The 18,566-nt window shown below is 35.9% G+C and overlaps 1 protein-coding gene and 1 pseudogene across 1 annotated transcript in view; one reads left to right on the top strand and one right to left on the bottom strand.

Moving 5' to 3' along the window:
- The window catches only part of SPTLC2 (serine palmitoyltransferase long chain base subunit 2), a 150,361-nt gene that overhangs the window by 50,526 nt on the left and 81,269 nt on the right, over positions 1-18,566 (bottom strand). The gene's annotated exons all lie outside the window — the stretch shown is intronic.
- On the top strand, positions 5,278-5,707 carry LOC110208277 (small ribosomal subunit protein eS19 pseudogene; annotated as a pseudogene).

Raw genomic sequence — 18,566 nt, 5'->3', positions numbered from 1 at the left:
AGTATACAGAAAAGGATTATAAGGATAGAGACACTGAATAAGGCATACAGTACACAAAAGCAAAGCCATCCATCAGTCACCTATCTCTCCTAAAAAAGCAGCAACCCAGAAAGGCACATGATTTATCACAACCAGATGGTTCACGGTCAACAGAAGAAAAAGAACTACAAAGGGGTAGGTTTTGTTATCATTCCAACACAAAGCAATCACCTTTCTTTTGAACTAGAAACAATATTTTAAATAAAACTTTGAAGCAGATTGGCCCAACTTCCTGCTTCTCAGGGCTCTACCAGGTATTTATCTAGGCTTTATTTAGCTATGGGAGGAAGCGTAAAAGGGACGGAATCTGACCAAACCCCAAACCTGAGGCCAATGAAAGACACTAGTAGCTGAGGTGTTTATTAACCTTGTATTTTTAACAAAATTGACTGTTTCACATTTTTGGCACTTCTCACTTACGCTTTTATGTATAACATATACAGTACAAGGTTAAGCTGCATTAAGATTTTTAGGTCATCCCGTACTTATTTTGTGTTGCTTAAGTGGCAAAAATGAGTGTATTTAAAAAAAATTTCTCTCACAAAAAAATCACAAATTCACCATTTGAAGATTTAATTATGTTAGAACAAGGATTTGATAATGGGAAGATTACTTTGCCAACACTCACTTTAATACAAAAATGAAAAACAGCTAGTTTTACAACAATAAGGATCAAGCAAAGTGATGCATTCTATCAAGATTAGCCTGAAGCTATAGCATATGGATGTGAGCTTATCAGCATTAAAGTTAAAGAGGTTAACTTGTTCTTAGCTTGGATGGAGATTCAAGAAAAATCCAACCTGATATAGGTGTTTTGTAAAGAATGCTCTTTCCCCAAAGAATAAGAGCTGAAGCAATGCCCTAGCACACAGGGTCAGGAAAATTCAATCACTGTTGCTCATGTAAGGTCTAGTTTCCTTACCATATTCCTATTGGCTTGATGTTCTGATCAGACTACCGGTATGGATATCATAATAAATCTCAAAATGATGTCAGTAACAAGGCCTAGAAGCTGACAAAAAAATACCTTCATTCTACTTAAGACATAGATCCCTTTCTGGATCAGTGAAATTATCTCTATAAACATCTTCCATCTATAAAGAATGACTCAATTAACGACAAGTATTTACACTTTCCTAAGTGCTAAGGATACAAATACGCAATAGAGATAGTTCCTGCCTGCACCCAGGCAGGAGACAATCCATAGAGGGGCATGATGGTCAGGGAAGAGAGTTATAGTTTGAGGTGGTTACATGGAATAACAAGGCACTCAACTGGTAGGTCCATTACCATTCTCAGATCTGATTGGCTTCCCTCCTCCCAGGCTTAAGTAGGAAGAGGACAGTCCACTGGATTGCCTTAAGGAATTTGCACAGTGCTTTTCGTGCCCTCAAGCTTCTCCAGGAAACAAAGCACCATTTTTTTTTAAAAATCACAATATTCTTCCGGTATTGCTACATGGTTGAATCACGAAATACCAGTCTTTGAATAATTAAAGTTACAGGTCACCCATGGGAAGGGAGGTAGAGGCATAAGCTGCAATTGATCACCAATGAAGAGTTGCCCTAAAGTGGCATAAAAGATATTACCAGACAGATGGATGATTTACAAGGAAGGTGGATGAGTCATAGGAGAGTGTAAGATAACTGGTAGGCAACATGTATATTGTCCATACAACATCCGGAAGTTGACAAAAAGAGGTGCCTAAGCAATATGAGTGAATCCCCTTGTGAACAATTTATAGGAAGTTAACAGACAAGAATTGCGTGATTGGGCATGAATGTGTTTCAATATACACTACTGTAAAGAATCTCTAACCAGTGGGATACTCGATCTGCTAAAGTAGCAATGTGTATCTTTTATTAATTAATGCTTTTTACCAAAAACTTACCTTATTTATCAAGCTATACTATACTGACCCTGCTGTTCTGTTAATCCTAGTGTATCTTCAGCAATATGTATTCTTAATTAACTTTACTCAAGAGCAGCGAAGAACTTCTTATGTGGTATATACAAACAAATAAGTTTTTGCTGAAGCATTTATACCAAGATATTATTGTTGAACAGAGAAATCAAAACGCCTTTGGTCTGGGTCAACTGAAAAAAAGAAATGTAATTTCTCCAATTTGGAGTCCAGGTGATGAACTAAGACCAGAAAGTGGCAATCTCCCACCAGATTAACCTTTCTGGCTCATTAACCATAATAATACAGACATAACAATGTCTAGTCCTATGTTTTAATCTTTTTCCTTTAGATAAAGTTATAAAGGTGTAGTCTGACTTCATTGAAGGGAAAGAAGATTACTATAGTTCTTTTTGCCATTACATCTGAAAAACCTTATAAAGTTCAGTCACCTGATATAACATTGATCCAGCACAGCTGCTTTGAACTATATTGAAAAGCATCATTATTCCAAAATGCAGCACTAAATTAATGCAAAGATAAATAGAACTTTGTAATGGAAAGAACATTTAGATTTGGATTTAGAGGAACTGGATTGAAATCCTGCCTCTGCTACTTATTAGCAAATCATTTAACTCTCTCTCAGTTTCAGATTTATATGTAAAATGTGGGAATTGGATTAGATAATCTTTAAGGGCCCTACAGGTTAAATTCTATAACCCTACATAAAAGAATTTTCATCTCCACTGGTCAGTAATCAATTGGCAACTGGACATTCCTCCTTATTTTCCTGTCAAGTGGCCTACCTTTTTCCTTTAAAATAGATTTTTATTGATTCTTTTGTTTTCACTTCACCTATATTTCCCAGTGTATCCCTTCTTCTATCAATTCACAGGAAGCCTTCAGTTTTAATAAATAATTTTAAAGGAGGAAGAAAAAAAATTTCAGTGGAATCAAACAATAAATCCACGAAGTCTGACACTATATTCAGTATTCCATATCAGAAGAGAGAATGGAAGTATCTTTTCACTTCTCTTCTTTGAAGAAAATTTGGTTATTATAATTTCATAGCATTCAGTTTTTATTATTTCATTTTTTTGTTTCCATTTATACTTTTATGCACATTGTGTATTTTTCTGGTTCTGTTTACTTTTCTTTGCATCAGTTCAAATACATCTTTCCAGGCTTCTCAATATTCATCATGTTGGGGGCAGCTAGGTGGCGCAGTGGATAGAGCACCAGCCCTGGATTCAGGAGGACCTGAGTTCAAATGTAGCCTCAAACACATAATACTTAGTAGCTGTGTGACCCTGGGTAAGTCACTTAACCCCACTGCCTAGCAAAAAAAATATATACATCATGTTAATTGCTTTTTTACAGCACAGTAATATCCCACTACATTCACATATGATAATTTGTTTGCTCATTCTCTAATTGATGGGGTTCTACTTTGTGGTCAGTTTGTCACCACAAAAAGTGCTACGTAACTTTGTAAGACTTGGCAGCCTTTAGTAAAAATGAGAGATCTTGGAATACAACATTCCCAAAAGCAAAAAGATAGGTTTTTAAACAAGAATTACCCTGCAAAGTTAAGTATACTAGGGGGGAAAATGAACTTTTAGTGAAATATATAACTTTCAAGAATTTCTGATGAAATGACTAGATCTGAATAGAAATTTCACTGAGATACAAACAAAAGAGTCCAGAAAAACCTAGAAAGGTAAATTTATTTGAGCAACAGGAAGGTGCTATATAATTTCCTATTGGAGTGACTGAGAGGAAGAACCTATAACTGTAAGGGAAGAGGTAGGACATGTAGGCATTAGATGAACTGCACTGTTATCTGAAATGGACAAAAAAGAGTTGAAAACATTCAATTTGGTGGAGGAATAAATGAAAATCAACAGGGAAATAAGCAGTGATAATGGGAGAGCAGTTTAAGAGAAAACATAATACAGAGGAAGGTTTAGTCCCAAGCAAAACAAATTTCCTCATGCTCAAGGGAAGATCAAAAGGAGGCAGGAAGAGGAAGAAAAACTAACAACTTTGGAAGAGTTCTGATCAATGCAGTGACCAACCATGTCTCCAGTGCACCTATGATGAAGCATGCTAATCACCTACCAACAAAGAGGTGATAGACACAAGGTGTAGAAAGAAATATACATTTTGTAATAAGACTACCTTGAGGATTTATTTTGCTTGAATTTATTTATTACCAGGGTTTCTTTTTTTTTCTTTAAGTTTTTAATAGGGGAAGGGACAGTTGGAAAGAGGCCAATATTGATCCCCCCCCCCAAAAAAAAGGCCATTGTAATTTTCTTTTAAATGAACATAAGAAAAGAGAAGGAAATTCAGAAGGAATCACAGAGAAGCAGGAAGGTTTTGAAAAAACACACAGAATTTATTATATACTTAAAAAAATAATTATGAAATAGAGATCAGTGGTTTCATATAGCATCCTCTTTTTGTGTGCTCTGCTATGTGGATAGAAATGCTGGAGGGTTTTTTGGGTGTTTAAGCTCATAATAAAAAATCTTTCCATAAAATAATATGGCTTAAAATGATGGTCTAAACCTAGTTTGTGCTGGACTATTCTCTGATTTTCTCAGAAGTTTTTATCCTATCACTAGGAATTTATGCTTTGGGGTTTACTGACTATTGAGTTATGGGATCATATCATTTCTCATATTTCCTTACCTACTGTGTTCCACTGATTTACTTTTCCAAAACTGAATGGCTTTGTGATGTACCTTCTTATGCTTAAGTGATGAAATTCAATAGCAAAGTGCAGCACATTTTGTCTTATCTTCTGTACTCTCAGTTTACAGATGAGGAGAATCCAAATATTAACCATACTTCTCAATCTAACAAGACCCGTTTCCTTCTTACTTGATGAATCTTAATCTAGTACAATTAATATTTATTAACTTAACAGGCCTTGGGAGAAATGAAATAAAATACCAAAGAAAGTAAACATCATCTTCAGAAAGCATCTATCCTATCAGTTGACACTTAATAGTCCTCTCTGCCAAAATGTTTCAGCTATAAGAATCGACAACTTAATCTCTGTGCATCCTCCCTGTACTAATAAAGACTGTAACCCTGCTATGCCTACTTTGTGCCTAGAAAATGTTCTTTGAGAGTCATTGCAGCTGCAAAGCTCATCATGTAGTAACGACAGTTCTTGCTGCGAAGATCTCTGAATTTAGACTGGCCTTTGGATAACAGATGCATTGTCTATCATTGGCCCATGTTCAAAACCTCTCCAACTTGGGAGTTTGTACTCCTTTGGGATAGCTTTTAAGAACCTGGGGTCACCCTGGCTGGCTGCACAGAGCCCGCACGATGCCCAGAGTCACGGTGAAGGACGTGAACCAGCAGGAGGTCGTCCGGGCCCTGGCCGCCTTCCTGAAAAAGTCAGGGAAGCTAAGAGTCCCCGAATGGGAGGGCTCGGTCAAGCTGGCCAAACGTAAGGAGCTGGCTCTACACCTGGGCTGCCTCCACGGCCTGTCACCTGTACCTCCAAGGCAGTGCCAGCGTGGGCTCCTTCGCCAACATCTACGGTGGGCGTGCCAGCGCAACGGGGTCGTGTCCAGTCACTTCAGCCAAGGCTCCAAGAGCATGGCCTGGAGGGTCCTGCAAGCCCTGGAAGGCCTCAGGATGGGGGAGAAGGACCAGGATGAGGACCAAAAGCCGACACCTCAGGGGCAGAAAGACTTGGACAGAATTGATGGACAGGTGGCAGCTGCCAAGAAGAAACATTAGGACAAACCACACCAGATTCATTAATAAATTGCCTTGTTTGTAAAAACAAAAACAAAAAAACCCCAAACCAACCTGGGGTCATCTGCATGCTACAATAAAGCATCAGCATAGCCAATAAAATAAAATGTAATAATATCCGCTCTCCATTATCTGTGCAAATAGGAAGCACCAGGGGAGGGTACATTACCTGATTCAAAAATGGTTCCCAGTATACTATGTTAGAAAGCACAATGGACTTGGAGTCAACAGAGGCTGGATCTAAGACCTACTTCTGATACTATCTGATGACCACAGGCAAAACCAAAACTGAAACTTAAGTTTCTTCATCTATACTAGGTGTTCTTAACCAGGAGGTCATGGATCTTTCAATGTGTCCATGGGTAGAGTTCAAGGGGTTCACAAACCTGGATGAGACAAAATAAATGCATCTTTATCCCCACTGACCTCTAAATGAAATCTGACATTTCCTTCAATTACAAATTTTTTTAAAAAATTATTCTGAAGTTTCAGACAGGTTTCTGTCTGAATAAAGGGTCCATCCCCCCCCCAAAAAAAAGGTTATGAGCTGCTAAGCTACAGGATGGGAATGATGGACATAGAATGGGAATAATAATGTACACACAACCCACCTTGCAGGGCTATAGGTATTAAGATAATACATGAAAAACACCTGGTAAAACCTAACAATCTAAAAACATCTGCTATTACTATATGGAATGTATTTTATGTCAAACACCTCCGATTACTTTGGACTCCAGGATGACTTAACTGTTTTGATTATATTGATATACCAGCTGAGTTAAGAGAAGTGACCGAAGGACACGCTTATTAAGATGAAAAATATGTCACAGATAACTTCTATATGGATAACAGAGTAGACTGTGTCCTACCATTCTGGAAAGCAATTTGAAATTACGCTTAAAAAATTCCAAATGTATTGACCTAAAGATCCCCCACTTAAGAACATAACTCAAAGCAGATCAAAGACAGAAAAATCCCATAGATGGTTTAATGGGCTGGGGACAGGGGTAGGAAAATATCTGGGAAAAGGGTGATTAAGTTAACAAACAAAAGGTCCTACACATATCAAAACAGTCATGGCAGCACCTTTTGTGTTAGCAAAGAACTAGAAATAAGTAGATGACTACTGATTTGGGAATGCTTAAATAAACTGTGGTACATGAATGAAATAGAATGTTACATTACAGCAATATTCCAAAAAGTACAAAAAATTCTGAAAAGCTTAGGAAAACTTTTTAAAATAAAATTTTAAGTTTCATAATTTAAACGCCTAATAAAATTAACATTTTCATATTCAAAATAGAAGAGATAATGAGAATTGCACATGAAACCATGAATCTCTCTAATATACAACTGAATTTTCTTAAGCATATAATAAATTTAATGTTTCTTTCAAAGATGTTCTGCTTGTCTTACTTCCTTCTGAACTTTCTTGTATTTGCTTTGATAGATTTTTAAAAAATGCTTCAATGATCTTACTTGCACTCTTTTTTTCTCTCTCTTTTTTTGGATAACACTGTTGCTACATCCTCTTTCTCCCTAATTTAGGGAAAAGAAAAAAGAAAAACCAAAACCATTTTTAAACAAATAGGCATCATAAAGCATAACAAATATACAGTGTCCATGTCCAAAATATTTTTCATTCTGTATCTTGAGTTCATAATCTCTCTGTCAGAAGGTGAGTAGCATGTTTTATTGCCAGTCTTCTAGAATCACGGCCAGTCATTTTGTTTATTAAATTTCTTGAATCTTTGTGATATGTATTTCTTGACAGTACTGTTGTTCTAGTATTAATATTTCTCTTTGTTATACTCATTTCACTCTGCATCAATTTATAAGAGTCTCTGTGGGTTTCCCTGATGACACCCTTTTCATCATGTCTTATGGCATAATAATATCCAATGACATTCACATACCATAATTTGTTCAACCATTCAAATTGATGAATGAATGAAGAACCTTCCAGTTCTTTGGAAAACCTCAACAAAGAATTTTCTATAAATGTTTTTGTGCATGAGTCTTTTCAGCTTTTAATCTCTTTGGATTATAGGCACAGTAGAGATATTCCTGGTACACGCAATTTAGTGACCTTTAGACTACAGTCACAACTGAATTGGCATACTTGTCTTCCATGGAAAGACTTGTAAACTGATGCAAAGTAAAGTAAACAGAACCGTAAAGTAAACAGAACCAGAGAAACTACTTACACAACGACAACAATGTAAGTGGAAAGAAAAGCAAAAATGAAATATAAAACCAAATGCTATGTAATTATGATTAAGAAAGTTGGACCAAAAGAATAAATAATAATAATAGCCAAACATTTATACAGTGCTGTAAAATTTGCAAAAATCTTCATAAATAATGTCTCATTTTATCTTCACAAAACTCTGGGAGGTTATTATCCCTATTTTACAGATTAGGAAACTGAAAAAGACAGAGGTTAAGTGACTTACCCAGAGTCACACAACTAAGATATGTCTAAGGTAGAGAAAATATACCTCCTTCCCTTCTTTACAGAGATGGAGAACTCTGAATATGGAACACTCTGTGTGTGTGTGTGTGTGTGTGTGTGTGTGTGTCTGTCTGTCTGTCTGTCTGTCTTTGTATTCAGTTGATATATTTATTGACTGAATGACAACCAATTTTTTCTTTTTCATCCTTTGTTACAAGTGATGACTTGCTGGGAGGGGAAAAGGCCATATTTTAAAATGAAGATGATATAAAAATAAAGCATATCAATAGAAATTAATTTCTCATCATCAATATGAATGTTATCATCTACTTTAATGTGAATAACTACTGAGTGTTCAGAGAATGTACTGCAGACTGGACTATCTAAAAAGGGGGGAACATTCCTCAGCTGTTATAATTCCATGATGACTGCTAAGAATATGGCATTCAAGGCATGTTACATATTTATCACTTGAGTTTAGGCATCATTGACTTCTTGTTTTATATGGAATTCTCCAGCTGATGCTCAGCTGACAATATGATCCTCCTCCTGCTTTTCTACTCTTAGGAGCCATTAAAAATTCTTGGCAGTTCAAGCACAATGGTCATGAGCGTATCTTCTTTTTGTTCTCCCTAAATTCAACAGCACATAAAAAAATCCAGTGTTGTAAGAGCAGACTCAAAGTTATTTAATGTTAGTATAGAACTGAATTATTTCCCTCATTTTAACTTACTATCCTTAAAAATAAAAGCGCTAAAGCAGTTGTTTTTCAGATTTAATAAGGTAAATGAAGTGATCCCATCTAAATATTGTTCCTCTGCATACAGAATCCTAAACTTATTGGTCTTCAGCTGTGTATGTATTTGAACTGGTGATATATTCAACAAGAGATTTTTAACACAAAGTAAATCTGTTCTGTCACGGTATCTTTGGAATTCCAAAACAGTAAAGAAACTCTCAAATTTAAACAGAGGAACATGAAATCTATGCCTGTGAGAATATTTTTAGTTCCTTTGTATAAGTTTTCTATTATCATTACCTAGGATTAAAAACAATGTTTCCCAATTACTCTCACTGTTATTAGCTCCCATTTGTTCTACTGTTTCTCAGGTGGAGATTGCCAAAGATGCAACCAGCAGATATGTGAATAGCCCAAAGTCACTGGGGTTAACTTAACTCTAATTATGCAGCTCATTATGGGAAAATTCTATGTACATGCAAGCGTTGCCAAAATCTTTCGGTCTATTGCCAGAGTTCAGACCTGAAGAATGAACCGAGGTATCTAGGATATAAGTATACACATTAATTCAACCCTAGTATGTATCATAATTCTCTGTAATCAGCCATAAAACATGACTCCTATCATCCATGAATAAAATGGTCTGGTAGGTATAAAACAGAATGAATTGTCCTCACTCTCTTGACTGAAGTAAAACCAAGCCATACTCAAGGATGCTGGGCTGGTCATCTAAGAATGGAGACATGCATATGAGTACACAGTCAGTATTTAACTGCTTTGATGTAGTAAACAAAGGCTAGCAGGAATTACGATGACTCTTCTATCTTCAATCCTTGAGAAGTTTAGATAAACAGCTTCCTAATGCAGTAAAAGAACAGTCAGAGGCATCCATTCTTTCAATAAATTATCTGAGTGCCCACCACTATTTTAAATATCGCTATCTTGGTCAATTTGTTTTAATAGCCTCACCTTTACTACCTATCTCACAGGGCTACAGTAAGTAAAGTGGTTTGTGAACAAAGGACTATTTTGATGTAAGCTGTTATTTTGAGGCCCAAAATCTATTTCAACTATTAGCCATTAAAACTGATTCCCCTTTATTTCTCCTGTTCTCTGACACCTCTATATGTTATCTACCACCTCTCTTCTCTACCTTTTTTCCATTCCTTTCCATATAGTAGGCATACAACTTATTTTAAAACTGGGGGTGAAGAGGAAAGGAAAGGAAGGGACATAGAGGACTTCCTCTATATCCTGTCATGCCATTATGCCCAGTAAAAAGTTTATTTTGTGGATAAAAGAGTTCGTGTTGCACATTTCCCTACTCACTTCAGAAGAATAAGCAGAGTCAGAGGCTTTTTTTCTAAGTTAATTTTTAAATATGTAAAGAACTATATTAGAAGATCAACATTAAGACAAATTGTGTTAGACTAAAACAAGTTAAAGTACATATTATTGTTCTTGCCTTCCAGGTGGTTAGATTATTAACAAGAGAAAACTGATAGATAACACACAGAAAGGAACAAATAAAAAGCTACATATGAGTATTAAAAAGACATACAAGAAAAGTAGTAGAAGATATAGATACCTTGAGTTTATCATCTTGACCCATAAACCTGGCTTTTTTTCTGAAGACAATTGCCATCAGTAGTATCTATTCATTTAAGTTCATATGTTCAAAATCTTGAGATTCTCTTTGGCTCTTCCTCCTAACTCACTTCTTATATCCAAAAGTTACAGATCTACCAAACCTGTTTCTACCACATTTCTTAACTTCCAGTGCCTCTACCCTAAGAGTGGCTCTTGCTGTATTCTAACCTTCATGTCCAGCTTAGAGTTGCCTCCATTTCTTCTCTTCTCTCTTACCTAGCCATCATATTACTGTCAGACTTATCTATCTTTATGCACAGATCTGGTCATGTTATGCCACTGTTTCAATCATTCCTTATTGCTATTATAAAGTTTAAACTCATTTGCTTGGCATTCGAGGCCTTTTACAATTCAATACCACCCTACCATCGCCTTCTCATACTACTCTTTTACTATTCTATCCTCCAGCCAAAAAACATTTACCTTTGCAATCCAGAATATCTTTCTTGCCTCTGTACTTTTATTTATGCCTCCTATCAAACCTTTAAAACCCATATCAAAGGTCATCTTCTCCACGAAGCCTTCCTTTATGTACTACAGTCAATGATTCCTCTTCTCCCATCTCACACAACATTTTAGTGTACACTGCTCTAAATCACTTGTGTATAATTCTGTATTCTAATTATATGAATGTGTGTTATATTCCCCTATTAGACTGTCAACTCTAAAAAGGCAAGGATATCGTCTAAACCTCATATCTCTGCCTGGGCCTGGCAAAGGGCTTATTTTGTACATAGTAGATACCTGAACGTCAGCAGAACTGAGTCTGGTGCCATTTTTTTAAATGAAATTCTGCAGAATCAAATCTCATGGAAGAAGTCAGTTGGTAACCAAAAGTCTTCAGAATACAATCCAAAATGAAAAAGAGTCAAACCTCAATCATCCAGAGTAATGGGATCACCAGTACCAGCAAGTAGTCACAAGTTTGCAGGAAAATCTCTGGTACTAGCTACACTTTGCCTCTTCATTTATGCAAACTGAATAAGGACATATGAAAGGAACTACCATGTTATCTTGTATAAATGGTTAGAATTTTTATGCTGGCTTAAGTCCCCCAAAAGTACCTTTTTTTGTTCATCAGTTGCAAAATAAACAGATTTACAGAGAAGGAACCATTTCTATTCTGATGCTTGAGGACTATTTGGGTGTGATATATGTTACTCAAAATCAAGAATAATTGAAAATATCTCAGGACAAAGATTTGACAGGCTGGCCATACCCTGCTTTCCATGAGCAGCAGGGATAAACAATTAGCAACCAAATAATCTGTAGCTGACTACATAATAAAAGTAAAATTTAATTCATGAAAAAAAATTTCCCTGTTTTATAAACAGTGGCAGAATGATTTAGTGTTTTATTCCCATTAACTAAGTTATATTTCACCATGTCTTACCTGAATAAAATATCAACAGTCTAAAGCAAATTTCATAGCAAACAAATGTCTAAGCTTCTTTCTAATGGGAAACATTTTATTTAGAAAAATCAATAAAGCAACAAAACAAAATAATTTTTAAATTTTTAGTATGTAGCAGTGTTTCCCATTTATAACACACCTTAGTATATGGGCTGAACAACTTAGATTAATTCTTGAACTAATTAATCTATGTTTTAAAGAAAGGACACCTTTGATAATTTATTAATGTCTAATTTCTTTGAACTGGCCTGAGGAGGAGAGAACAGTCAGCATTTTAAGCTTCTACCACATGGCACTTTTCAGATCAATAAATAATGTATTTGTCATAACTGCCTAGCTGCAGAGATAGCATATATGTTGAAGGAAGGTAGCAACTCACAGGCAGCTCAAAGTCTACCCAGGAATAGGAAAGGGACAAAAACATATAGTAACTATATACAAATAAACCAATTTATCATTAAGGTCATCCTATTCTTTTGATTTTGTACCTCAATACTTTTTTTTGCACCTCAATACTTACTAGAAACATTGTAAATTGCTAACCATATATCTTAACTACTAAACATAGTAGAAGTGGGAAAGAGGGACAGAAGCTATTCCAAACCCTACTATATCCATCTTTTATTTATTATGACTATTAAAATTTTTATTTCAGAGAAAGGAAGATAAACAAGAAAAAAACCCAAACTAAAACAAGTGGTCAGTAAAAAACTGAAAGGACTAATCTTAACGACAAATCTTTCTTAAGTCCTAACCTACATATGAATGAAAAGGCTTTCTTACTGCTACTTTCTTTGGCATCCTAAAGAATAAAAAAATATACCTACAGAAGCCTTTTGACAAGCTAAGGAATTTTTGTGTTTCAGCAAACTGTGTCATCAAAGAGATGTTTATAATGGACTTCCAGGGAGTCAGACTTCAGTGCTTCTTAACTTGGAACCAAAGTGAGTGTGAGCTATATTTAGCATCTGCTTGGTGCAGGCTCTGTTTTGCCAGACTGGAGAGGTATCAGAGTGATCCACTTGGGTCACAGTCAAATTGCCATACATCAAAGATGATGTTGCTTGTGTCTCAGCACGCTGCTACCCCCAACTCCTAAGGATGACCAACAGAGCAGGATTCTTTTGATGCTCTACCTCTCCAGGTGAGCAAAAAAGTATCTTTGTCTAGATAAACACTTGGCCAAAAAGATTCAAATACTGAACACCTCCTAAAGGGCAAACAGAAGAATCAGTATAATAAAGCAATGCCTATCACCACTCCTCCCCCATTCCCTTCCAGTTGTGTCTTAATCCTTTAAATCCTTCCAATGCCAAGAACTAGGATTTCCTCTTGCAGTTCCTGATGCCTGCTACAGGATGTGCTACAAACAGCAGGGGGGGCGGCATCAGGGCTTAAAGTTGTTTCATTATAATCAGAGTTCCAAAAGAATGGCTGCTAAGGCACAGCTAGAAACAGGACCCTGAACAAAAGGAAGAAAGAGTCTGGGTACCATTGAAAAATAAATGAGTTGAGAACTGAAGAGTGCCAACACATGGTCAAGAGTTTTCATCCTCAGGACAATATTCTACCTTCATCCCAAGAGATGGATCTTACAGATGAGCCTAACGACTATTTAAATGTGTCTTTGTTGATTTTGCCAAAAAAGCCCCTGTGATAGGGTCAACTATGCACCTGGAAACTGAAAGATTCAGCAAATAGATACTCTATAAACTAATGACAGGAAAGTTGGGGTTCCATGTATCAATATCTGATGCCAAAGCCATACATAACTCTGCAACAACTAGTCAAAAATCACCATGTTAAACATTTTATATTGGATGAGGTAAATTCTAGACCATTGGGGGAAAAAATCCATCTTCAATGCTATGAAAGGAAAAGGAATGAGGGGACTGATCTCCAAGAAAACTAAAAACATTACACTCTCCTGAGCCTTAAGTAACACTGAAATAGGTCTCTTTTAACTCATCTTGCAATTTTGTTTCCAAATCCCTATCAATGCTCAGCAATAAAACAAGGGTCACTTGCTACCTATTGAGAGTAACTTCTACCTACTCCGAATTCCGAAGACATCATATAACAGTTTATTTCTTCGGATTGCAAATTACTACTCTCTGTATTCTAAATTTGAATTTTCACTTTCTTTTTTTAGAAGAAATATTTTGCTTCCCTGCTTTTTTTTGCTTGAAAGAGTAATCTATAAAGACATGCCTTTTCTTCCTCTGATTTGTACAAGCACAAGAAGTCTCCAAGATAACTCCTTAATCCCTTAAATACTCACCAAGAAGTTGTAGCATTAGGCTCTCATACAGAATCAGACACTTCTAAGATAATAAAGGCCTCAGGCAACCTTTACAACAAATTAAACAAGGACTCACACTTCCCAAGCCAGCAGTCACGGTCTAATGACTGGAATGGAACATTCCTCAGGAGATTCATCTTTGGAAGGCAGAGGCTGAGATTGATTAGACCAGTAGCAAGGATATGATTATGCATGCAGCTGAGGAATGCTTTAAAAGACATAAAAAACACTCTGTGAATGGGCTTTCCTTTTAAAAAAGGATGAGAAAAATTCAAATATTTAAGAGGAGTTTTTTTTTAAGCAAAAGGTGACAGAATTTAAAATCAACCTCTCCTTTGAGAACCCTCAAATTTGGCAAACCATCAGAGGACTGAAATTTCCACTGAATTACCTACAAGCTTTTAATTAAGAACAAGCACAGTTTATACTGTTTTGATTGTTTTTCCATATACTGGTGTTCACGTGGTTACATATATTTCCATAAAGTTGTAGAGTGACTGGGATAAAGTCTCCTAGACAACAAAGCCTTTAAAGATTATCTTGAAGAAAGCAAGTCCTTCCTACCAGGTAAGTTTTGGGAAGTTACAATTATTCTTCAAAATGTGCACAGAGCTTTTTTTGTGTGGTTCAGCAAACTCAAGTGATGACAGGAAAACCAGGAAATCAACAGGAGTCCTGGACAAGGGGGAAATGAACAGATCAAGCAGAGGAGAGAAAACTTTTACCTTAAAAACATGACAGAATACTAAAGAACTCTGTCCTCTCCAACAATTTGAAAAATAATAGCTTTTAAAACAATATCCAAGGGAAAGAGACTATTTTCTTTGTAGAAGAATTTGTTTTCTCTATCTACACCTATATGAGGAAGAGTTCAGTGTGCCTTCCCTACTCCTGGGAACATACCCAACATCTCCATTTATCCTTCATACTAAAAAGTGAACAAACAAAAAAACAGTACCGTACTTTAAAACGAGTTTACATCTGTTTAAATGTTAACTTCCATCTATTGCCTATTAGCATCTTAACTAGCTTTGAGCAAATTAAAACAAGACCCAAAAGGGAAGACTACTCTTGTTGCAAAAGATTTATATTAGCATTTGGATGTGAAAGAAAGAGGAACTTTCAAAAAAAAAAGACAGCACACAGTAAAAACTCTGGAACTCACAAGGTAGACTTTGGGGGCAAAGAGGAGGGCAAAGGGGGCCACTCATCCAGAGGAAACAAGTAGACAAATGCCTACAGGAACTTTTATGGACAGATTAGAGAACCCTAACACCAACCTGAGATAGTCTTTGGAAAATTAGCAAACAAAAATAAAGAAAATGAACCTGTTCAGAAAGAACTTGAGAGAATTTGTATTTTGGTCAACTATTTTTTTTTAAGGCAATTGGGCGTAAGTGACTTGCCCAGGGTCACACAGCTAGTAAGTGTCAAGTGTTTGGTCTGAGGCTGCATTTGAACTCAGGTCCTCCTGACTTTAGGACTGGTGCTCTATCCACTGCGCCGCCTAGCTGCCCCCCATTTTGGCCAACTCTTAAGGAAAGAGAACACACCTTCAGTATTCAGAAGCAGATGGAGTTCACAAATAGAGGGTTCTATTGAGGGGAGTCTCTAAATTCAGTGCATCCTTGCCTTGTCTGCTTCATTTTCTTCTCTCACAAAGTGTTTGTCTAACTTACTGCAATTAGTAAAAAGAAAAACCCATTTTCCTTTTCTCTTGATTTCTGACAACAAGAACGGTAAAGCACAAAAAGAGGTGACACGAGAAGTTTTTTAAAGGGCTTGTTGATTGATTCATTTGGTCATTAAATTACAGGTTTACAATGGGAAGGATCTTTAAAGATCACATAGTTTAACTCTTTCATTTTACAAACTGTGGCCAAAAAAGGTTAAGTGATTAGCCAAATTTACACAGGTAACAAATAAATAGCAAATTCAAGTACTGTAGCTCCAAAAACAGGTACCATGCTAGCTCTTATACAGTGATCTGTGTTTAGATCAACTGCTTCAATTGACTCTCTGGATAATGCTTTGTTTATTTCGAGGGGATGAGAAATTATGAGAAATTGAGGTATCACCACTCCTCCCATTAAAACAACAACAACATAGTTTTAACAACTCTACCCACAAGTCAGTGTACCTGAGGCTTAGTTTTCTCATCTGTGATGTAACGGAGGAAGTTAGACTAAATGTTCTAAACTTCCTTTCATTAGATATTATTAAGTTCATTCAGTATTATTAAGATCTAGTCATCAATTCTCAGTGACAGACATATTGCATATCAGTATGTGATATACAAGATCAAAACTGTGCTTACTTGAAAAACAATTTTCATGTTAAATAAAATGAATAAGCTACTAAAAACTCTAACACACAAACTATCTTAAGGCAGAAAATTATGAAAATATGGAAGAAAGCAACCACAAGTTAACACTGTGATGGCAGGACAAAATTCATTTGGGACCACCAAGGTATATATTTTTTTCTTCTATATAGCAACTGAGAGAATGTGGCTATTTCCAAATTTAAAAGTTTGCTTGGAGTGTGAACATTCTGCTAATTAGGAGAGGTACAGAGGTTCAATCAGACCAAAAACTTATCAGACACAAAAACACACTAAGTAATATATTTTAAAATCACCAGTACTTTTGGGAAAAACAAGAAATTATCTTTATGGTTTCTCTTCCTTCACTCCTCCCTATTTATTTTTCTGGATTTTATCTCTTTTAGCTTCGAGATTCAGAAGGGTTAAATTTCAATTCTCAAAAAGTAGTTTTGACAGTGCCCTGGGGAACTCAGGGTGATAAATTAACACTTCATTAACAAGTCCATTACTGGAAAAAAATTCAAGTGAGCCAAGCTTAATTTTAATAGAATATTTTTAGTCTCAATCAACCACATGCTTTTAAAAAAATCCTCCCCTTGAAAAATAGCTGTTTTAATCTAAACTAAATGGGTATAATCCAGTTCTTTACAATAGTTGTGGAGAGGGGAGAAAGTAAGAGCTCTAAACAAAAGTTTGCTATCAGGCACATATTTAAATTCCTGTATAAAAGCACCAATCTAGCTTATTTTATCCTATGATTCAGTGAATTTTACTTCATATCTTGTTAAATATGCAACACTATAAAATACCTTGAAAACCTTCACTCTTCCCAAGTTTTCCTTGAATTATATATGCTATTTGAATATGTACACACACATATGTATACACACATATAATTTAAGTGTAAAAGTAGTGTGTGTCAAAATACAAATTTGGGAATAAGGCAAAGCCTGATAAATTCAGGCCAGTTATCCTGAAAATAAAAATTTATGTATTTAAGGATAACTATTACATAGCCAACTTATGTATAATACATAACATCATAAATCTAGAGTTGGAAGAGACCTTTGTGATCACTGAATCCAAACCTCTCACTTTACAGAGCAGGAAACAGACCAAGAAAGACTAAGTGACTTGCCCAAATTTTTACAGGCAGCAATTAGCAGAGCTGGGATTCAAACCCAGATATTTGACTGCAAGCTCATCACACTTTTCACTAGACCACACTCCCTCTTTAATTCAGCGGTACACCTTAATTTGCTCTGATATTTCAATTACTACCCGTAAATCCTGAGACACCAGAGGAGAAAGCTGGATTTCACAAATGCCCAATTCAGTTTTTTCAAATTGTTTAGGTCCTACTCTAATTCACCAACTTTTTTTCCAACTCAAAATATTTAGGTCAAGGAACAAGAACAATGAAACTAGAACCACCTAACCTTACCTTTTCTTTTAAGTTTGGAAAGGAGTAGGAGGTAAGAAAAATCTCATTAGTGTTGTTAAGTGACATTATAATGAATGGCCCAAACAACAATCCTTTTTTTTTCTTTCTTTCTTTTAAATCCTCTATGGAGCAAGGGCAACTAGGTGGCGTAGTAGATAAGAGTGCTGGGCTAGTCTGAAGGACCTAGTTCAAATCCAGCCTTAGACACTTACTAGCTGTGTGACCCAGAGAGCAAGTCACTTCACCCTGTAACCGTGTTTGCCTCAATTTCCTCACCTGCAAAATAAGGTGGAGAACGAAATGCCAAACCACTCCAGTATCTTTGCCAAGAAAACCTCAAATGGAATTAACTTGTTAAAAAAAATTTTTTTCAATATAATTGGTTCCCTTTATAAGCCTATGTATTTCTTTTTATGTATTTTAACACATTTTTCTGAGGAGTCCACAGGTTTCACCAGATTGTCAAAGGGGTTCATAACACAAAAGGGTCAAGGAAAAATCACCAGAT

The sequence above is a fragment of the Phascolarctos cinereus genome, unplaced genomic scaffold (genome assembly GCF_003287225.1).
Source record: "Phascolarctos cinereus isolate Bilbo 61053 unplaced genomic scaffold, phaCin_HiC Scaffold_3;HRSCAF=262, whole genome shotgun sequence".
NCBI classification, from domain to species: Eukaryota; Metazoa; Chordata; class Mammalia; order Diprotodontia; family Phascolarctidae; genus Phascolarctos; species Phascolarctos cinereus.
Note: the sequence above shows the minus strand (reverse complement) of the source record. Positions and strands in the feature narration are given on the sequence as shown.